Source organism: Magallana gigas, chromosome 5, assembly GCF_963853765.1.
Source record: "Magallana gigas chromosome 5, xbMagGiga1.1, whole genome shotgun sequence".
NCBI lineage: Eukaryota > Metazoa > Mollusca > Bivalvia > Ostreida > Ostreidae > Magallana > Magallana gigas.
Window position 1 is genome coordinate 47,472,900 of NC_088857.1, and position 8,201 is coordinate 47,481,100.

The following is an 8,201-nucleotide window of genomic DNA, read 5'->3' on the forward strand; positions in this document are numbered from 1 at the left end:
TTCAAGTACAGGGTGTCCCAGAATATCCGATACAATTTGATATTCATTTAGATTAAATAATATTTAGCCAAAACTTGTACATTGTGACTTAGATAAAAAGTAAAATAGTTTATTTTTTCCCACAGAGAAGTTTACGAGAAAAATGTGCCTTTCATTCAATTATAATGTCACAAAACTGCATCATATTTCTTTGGTTGAATTGAATTTTATTTAAGACGAATCGGACAAGAGAGCAAACATCTTTAGGGTTTTTTTTTTCAAACACAGATTCCAGATACAGTTGAACGATTTATGAAATAAGAAACACTGGGATAAAACATCCTAACAAGCAACAGATTCTTTTAATAGAAGATCTGAGAAAATGGGATCCGTACAGTGGTTGTTGAGATAAATTTTACTCACCCAATAGCCGTTGTCATTGATGAAAAATGACTGTTATACAGAAATAACAGCGGATTGCGCAAAGAGTGTTATGTAAGGAAAACATTTGCAAGTGTAAATATATAAAGAAAAACCATATCTCAAACAAATAACAATGATTCTTGTTAGACGTCCGTCTTCTTAATCACCTTGAGGTGCAAACTTAGGAACCACTAACTCCAATAGTAGATTCACAAGCAGATCCTATAGGTTTGTCAAAGTTACAAAATCAAATATAACAGTCCAAGTTTTAAGCTGAATCAAAATCAAAATTAAAAGCCCAAAAATCAAAGATCTGCCTTAACATCATTTTACAGGGGATTATTTAACATTTTACTTATGATTGACAGTTCCGACTAGTTCGGCCCATCTACGATGATCACGAGTGAACTTTTATTGCTTGAATTCCAGAGTTATGTTTCTTTCTCTGCAACAACAGCAGCAAAATTGTCAGATCTGTCATTCAAAGAGTATTAGGATGTAGGTTTTGAGTCTCCAAGTCTCCCTTAATAGTATGATGCATCGCATGCGTACAATATTAAAAATTCATAGCTACAGACATTATTTTATACATGGCTTCAAGGTTACAAAGGTAAAACAGATAGAACAGGCTTTACATGACTAGCTTGCAGTATCAAGGCTATCGTATAGGACACAGAATCGTCAAATATGACAATTTGTTGATAACTTGTTTATACTGTAAATTCCTTATATTACGCGAGTACTTAATTCCGCGATCTGCGATTCCGCAGGTTTGTATGGTTCTTAACTCTTAGACAATAATGGCGAGATTTTAAAATCCGCGAAGGGTGCTTCTCGCGATTTTGCGCGGATATTAATTCCTCGCGTTTAAATAGGAATCTATAGAATATTTTTAATTTGGAATTTACTGTGCCCGAATTCGGAACCTGATTACATAACCTCATTTAGGACTTGGAGTATTGGGATGCAGGTTTTGAGTCTCCCGCCTGAGTATGATATATTGCTTACGTATAATATTAAAAGGTCAGATATAGAGGTATACATGAGTACATGGTTTAAAATGTTACAAAGGTTATATAAAACATGCAGTAACAGACATGCAGTATAGAGTACTACGGCTACCGATGCCGACACAGGATCGTCAAATGTGACAACTTGTTTATAAACTCTTAATTGGGATATTATTGTGCCTTTTGAGAAAATGTATGTTATTATATGCATGTACATGTGGATCAGGTAGTGAATAAGTAGAATAAGTAGTAGTTACCCAATACAATTGCATTGGTTATGTTGAGATCAGGCACGTAGCATCGTTTTTAAAAGGGGGGGGGGCAGACTCATCCAAAAAAAATCTTGACAAGCAAAAAAAAAAAGGAAAAAGGTTACTTTTCAAAATCCTGATATTCCTAGTAATAAACAGTGTTCACCGTTTATTTTCAATTTAATTTTTCAATGGTCACACAAAAGTGGGGAGGGGGGGGGGGAGGGGGCAACTCCATCTTAATTCAATTTTGTGTATGTAAATCTAAGAAAAATCTTTGCTGCACCTAAAAGTAGGGGGGGGGAGCCCCCCCCCCCCCCCTGCTGCCCCCCCCCCCCACATGCTACGTGCCTGGAGATATATTTTGGACGATTGCATAATTCACGAGGGGCGCAGCCAATAACCAATAACATAACCAATGCAGTTGTATTTGGTAAATCACTTGTACCATAATTAGCTTTCTGCTGTATTTAATTCTTATGGTATTTTACCGAGTGGTACTTTTATAATTGTACTTTTAATTTAATTAAATAAGATCATTTCTTGAATACAGTTGTATTGAACTGAAATAAAATTTTAAATTGATTTCATCTTGCAGTTATTTTTACAGTGTGACATAGTTATTAAGTCGTGGTGCATCTATATGGCTTCAATTTAAATAGAACAGAAACATAACTCCATGTACCTTAAACATGTATTTAGGGATATACCACATAATTTTACAATAAAAAATGCACCTAGTTATGGTACAATGATACTGAAACAATCCAGGTCAGTTTGAAGCCTGTGCCCCCCGAATATTATCTTGCCACAGTGACTATGCTATCTCGTTTCAAGCGACTGAGTCTGACCAGCACATATGTTATATTTTAATCGTTGGTGTTTATTAATATAAAGCCTAGCTACAAAAGTTTAACACATCAAATATATTTATCATATAAATTTAATGCACATACAAACATGTAAAAATCTGTCTAATTTTTTGAATTTATAGAACAAGCTGTAAAAGTCAATATGGTAAAAAATTGTTTTATTAAAAAATATGGATTGTACTTGTTGCTTGCCCAAGCACAACAATATCACACCAAGTTGTATACTAAGTAATTAATTACACATTCAGTCGTATGCTTATGTTTATAATCATATCATTGGGTACTATTATAAGTTAAGTCTACGCACCCAAAGGTTACGGCCTACTTACGTTTCACCTGATCGTTCGTGTCCTTAGTACTATCACGATTCTGAATTATTTAGTTATAATGAACCACCACCTAGCAGTCACTTAGTTTGAGGAAACTAGCAACCAATAAGAAATTTCATAACACTGAGAGATTATGCAGCATACGGCTTGTGATTAAGCTTCCTTGAGGCGGGATTCATACGTTGAAAAGTATGACAGCATCTAACCCACAAGTGTCACCGAGGAGTACAACATTGCTGATATGACGCGGGCGATGTATGTTTGCAGTGATCGCATCCAGTTACATAGGCCAGGCCCAACCGTTACCATTTCCCTCTAGTTAATACTCATCCTCAAGTTCGAGTTTTGACTTTAAATTAATGCGCTATTCATATAAGGATTTGAGTTAGGGACTGAGTTGAGTGATTTGAAAATGTTGGTGACGGTGAGGCCTGATTATACACTAAGATCTATTCTGTAAACTGTCTGTTTGGTTTGAACATATTTTTTTCATGAAAATAAACATAACTGGATTGGACAGCAGGCATTGCCTATTTAACCCTTCTCTATTGGGTACAAGGTAGATGAAATCAAATATATAATTTAATCATATAAATTTGACTTTATATATAGAGTTTTTTAATACATGAATGTAAGATAGCATAATACAGCTGTTTATTATGACTGTTCAACATCAAATCCAATAACAATGAATGCGGATCATGCCTTATTTACTAAGTAAATACCATTCTATATTCAGATTCTATTGAACATCACCTTTTGCTTATAACATATATCATTGCGCTGTGTTTGTTCTAGGACCTCCTTTATTTTCATGCCCCCCTTTAAAGAAGGGAGGGCATATTGCTTTGCTGCTGTCTGTCGGTCGGTCGGTCGGTCCACCAACAGTTTCCGCTCATTTTCTTTGCAAAGGATGAACATATTGATATGAAATTTGGTATACAGGTCACAGGGGCCAAGCCCGTTTTAACATTAATTTCAATGTAACCATTATTCTTCAGGCAAAGGGGTCATTTTTCTACGTAGAATAATGACCGGGCGGTCATTATTCTACGGGGGTCATTATTCTACGTTACACCGGCAAACGCCACGTGGAGGGGGCATAATTTAATTTTTAATTTTGTTTGTAATAATTATATAGACCATTATACTTTCTATGACATGAAATGTTAAGATTATTGATTAACTGAAAAATCACATGCAAACAGTTCTACCCCAAATTGCACATAAAGTGCTGCTCATGTGTATTATCATATGGGAAGGGATCTCATCCTTCAGTTATGAAAATCATAATTTTTAAATGTATTACCGGAGTATGGTGGCTTATCACTGCCCCTAATGTGCAAGTTATTTTTCTATCAAATATGTCGACATGCAAGATAAATATGTTGACATGCAAGATAGTTATGTCAACATGCAACATATTTGTGTTGACATGCAAGAAAATTGCTATCAAATAAAAATTTTGTAATATCTCAAAAAATCTAAAATCTCGTCCACATGTAACATTCAAGATGCTAGATGCTACTTATCTATGTCGACATGCAACTCATTTATGTTAACATGCAAGATAAATATATTGACATACAACTTATTTATGTTAACATGCAATTTCTTTATGTCGACGTGCAACTTATTTATATCAACATGCAACTAAATTATGTTAACACGGAAGATAAATACGTTGACATACAACATATTTATGTTGACATGCAACTTATGAGTTGCATGTCAACATATTTATCTCGCATGTGAACATAATTGAGTTGCATGTTGACATAAATAAGTAGCTTGTGAACATAACTAAACTGAATGTCACTATATTTACCTCGCATGTTAACATAAATAAGTTGCACGTGAACATAACAAAGTTGCATGTTGACATAAACAAGTTGCATGTCAGCATATTTATCTTGCATGTTAACATAAATAAGTTGCATGTCGACATAAATAAGTTGCATTTAGCATCTTGGATGTCACATGTTGGCGATATGTGAGATTTTTTTTATAATTCTCATTTGATTGCAAATTTCTTGCATGTCAACATAGTTATGTTTCATGTCGACACAACTATCTTGCATGTCAACATATTTGATAGAAAAATAACTTGCATACAAGGGGCAGATCGAGATATACCACCATACCGGAGCTGGCATGTGGCCTTCATTTTTTATTAAACTGGTACAAAACAGTGTTATTTAGGGGCAAACACTTGGTAAGGGTATTACTGTCTAATGACAGCATCTAGTTATAAAATTATATCTACTCCTTAATTAAAAAGAGTTTCTCTACAAGGTTTCTGGCATCATATTTTTAGCTGCAAAAGCGTACTAAATAACATGTAAATATGCCTGTTCCATGTATGTTTCATATCACTGACTAAGATGGCTTTACAGCAACGATATACATATATTTCTTACAAAAAACATGAATATTAATATATTAGCACTGGATGACCAGGCTGAAGCTAGCAGCCACTAACAGCAGCCACTAAGCCCATAGAAGCTAGCAGCACTGCGAGTACTCGAACAGAAAATTATATTAATTTAATTATCGACATATTCTAATTAATATCAAAATGATTAATGCTCAATAATTTGTACGAGCATTGACGACTTCTGAAGCAGTTAAGCTCGCCTGGATAAAAGTTATAAATGCGTCTTTGTTGGATAGAAATCAAATACGTCTATACGGGTTATAAGTTATGAAAATAATGCTATCCTGTCTAATTGTAGTCTTATTGATACAAAAAGAAAAACTATATACATTGTATAAAGTGACATGCAAACGTATAATGATATAAAAGACATGATAAATTAAAGTAAATTAAAAGGCATAAAACGATACAAATACAATAAAAAAACCCAAGCCAATCCAGTGTGGCAAGATAATTTATTTACTTCGAAGCTGAACATGTGCGTATTTAAAAATTTATTCTCTGGCCTTTTCCCTCCCCCAGAAACAACATCGATCGAAAATTAAAAAGACATCGTACCTTCGAAGAATACAACAATGACAATGAAAAAGGTCGGGTTAGCTCACCCGAACTTTGTCATATTTTAGCATTTCACAATGATATAGGGGTGAAAGGCGGGTCATTATCTCTGTTATCTATGAAGTGTGCATCAAACGGATACCAGGGCTGTGTAGGGGACCTATGGGGCTATTGTTTCTCGGTCTCAAATTTGGGCTGTAGGGGTACCACCAAGTGGCTCCCATGGGTTCTGGCTCAATTTCAGGGGTTTATATCTCACTTGAGATTGACCACAAGAGCTTGGTAAGACTAGGATTAGGTCGAGGACCTCAAGAGGTATTAATAACAAGTCCCCTACACTGCCCTGGTATCCGTTTGATGCACACTTTAAAGATAAGGTAGATAATGAACCACTTTTTACCCCTATATCATTGTGAAATGCTAAAATCTGCAAAGTCCGGGTGAGCTAAACCGACCATTTTCATTGTCATTGTTGTATTCTTCAAAGGTTTACGTCAAAACATGACTTAGATAAAATAATCCCTATTTCACCCGATGATTTTCGCCGTTTTTGACTATAATATCGATAATTAAGTAAAATATAATTTTTAGTTCCAGTACTCTCAGTACTTTGATTAATTTCCTTATTGGCTGCTAGCTTCTACGGTTCTTGGTGGCTGCTGTTAGTGGTTGCTAGCACTGGATGCCGCCGGTCCTATGACACACCAATGCAGTGCAGACAAATTATCATAACGCACGTCACGTACATGTATAAATAACCCAAAAGGTAATGATGCGGGTACACAGCAGAAAGCGCTAATCATGAAAGGTCTAAGCCGTCCCTTGGTTTTCTTTTCAATATGTTTCAGTTTAATTGGAGAAACGAGATCAGGTGGCCATGAATGTTACGTAAATTCCGACTGTGGCGCTAATGCCTTTTGTAATAATAACGACTATTGTGAATGCGAGATCGGGTTCTACGACTTTTACCCTCTTACTACAGCTCTGAGCGACGGATGTCTGGGTGAGTATATCAAGTAAAAAGACCAACAAACAGACGGACGGACCAATAGACAGAAGGACAAACATAACAGAGAGAGAGAGAGAGAGAGAGAGAGAGAGAAAGAGAGAGAGATTGACCAATGTATACAATAATGCCATTGTAATGATTAACATACACGTGATCTGTTAATTTTGAGGGTTTTTTTTTAAAAAAGAAGGTATTGGTACTAATTTACATCATCTGATTGATAACTAATTATTGATTAGCGTTATTCATCTTTATAGAAAAATACAAACATTAGGCAGGGAAAAAAATGGGACCTCGATTACCTTAGATAGGAAGCGGTGAAACAAGTTTAATTCCTTCTTAGAGCTCGGGGCATGACAAACGATTTATGAAATAGATAATCATTAATCTTACAGGCAACTGTGATGAATTGGGAAGGACCAATCAATGCGAGGGAATCACCCAGTGTATCCTCACACCACAGGGGTACGGAGAATGTACATGCCCAGAGAATACATTTGGACCACCAAAATGTCGTGGTTACGTAAAACAGAATACGTATTTGCAAAGTATAATCTATCGCGTGTTGTCGAAATCCAGATTCTGATATATTTGTGTCTTAATTTTAATTATTTAGGTGATTGCGAATCCAGTTTACAATGTGGTTTTCATGGCAACTGCGAGGGTGGCAAATGTGTGTGTTTTTCGGAATTTGAAGGAAAATATTGCGATGGTAATTTTTTTTATGTTAAAAGTTTACCTAATTTCTTTCCATTAAAAAATAAAACAGCATATTTTCTATATAAGTATTGGAAAGATCATTTAACAACCAATGATATATTTTTGTTATATCCGCCTAACTATAAAATTTCAAATACAGTGTACTTAAAAATAATAATAAAAGATAATCGCTTGACATCCATTTGCCTAACTTTGCAGTTAAAACCACCTCAATGAAGCCTAGAAGGAACTTGTACTTGTTGCTGGGAGCCGCTGCGCTTCCCCTGATACTCCTTGTTCCCGCAGCTTTTGCCAGCTCTGTGTCCTCGGGCTAATACGAAAACTTGCCAGTATCATGCATGTAACTGTGAAATAAAATATCTAAAACGCTGTATTTTGTTATATATGAATTCATGATGTGAACTGTTTTATGCTGAATTACGACATTGGTCTTGTTATTTATTTATTTGTTTATACATTTTCATTTTTTTCTACTGAGATCAGGAATGGATTACAATAATGTCACAAACTTATCTAAAAAAAAAATTATTTTAAAATGTGTGAAACTGATATGAAAGCAAACTACATGTAATGTATTTCAGTAAATGAAACCTGGACAGGATTTGAGCTAAAA

General features: G+C 35.1%; 1 long non-coding RNA gene across 1 annotated transcript; it reads left to right on the forward strand.

Moving 5' to 3' along the window:
- The first annotated feature begins 6,432 nt into the window (after nt 1-6,432).
- Nucleotides 6,433-7,953, forward strand: LOC136269510 (uncharacterized). Its single transcript, XR_010714350.1, has 4 exons — nt 6,433-6,862; nt 7,264-7,386; nt 7,485-7,580; nt 7,787-7,953. It is a non-coding gene; the product is annotated as an uncharacterized lncRNA (long non-coding RNA).
- The last annotated feature ends 248 nt before the right edge of the window (nt 7,954-8,201 follow it).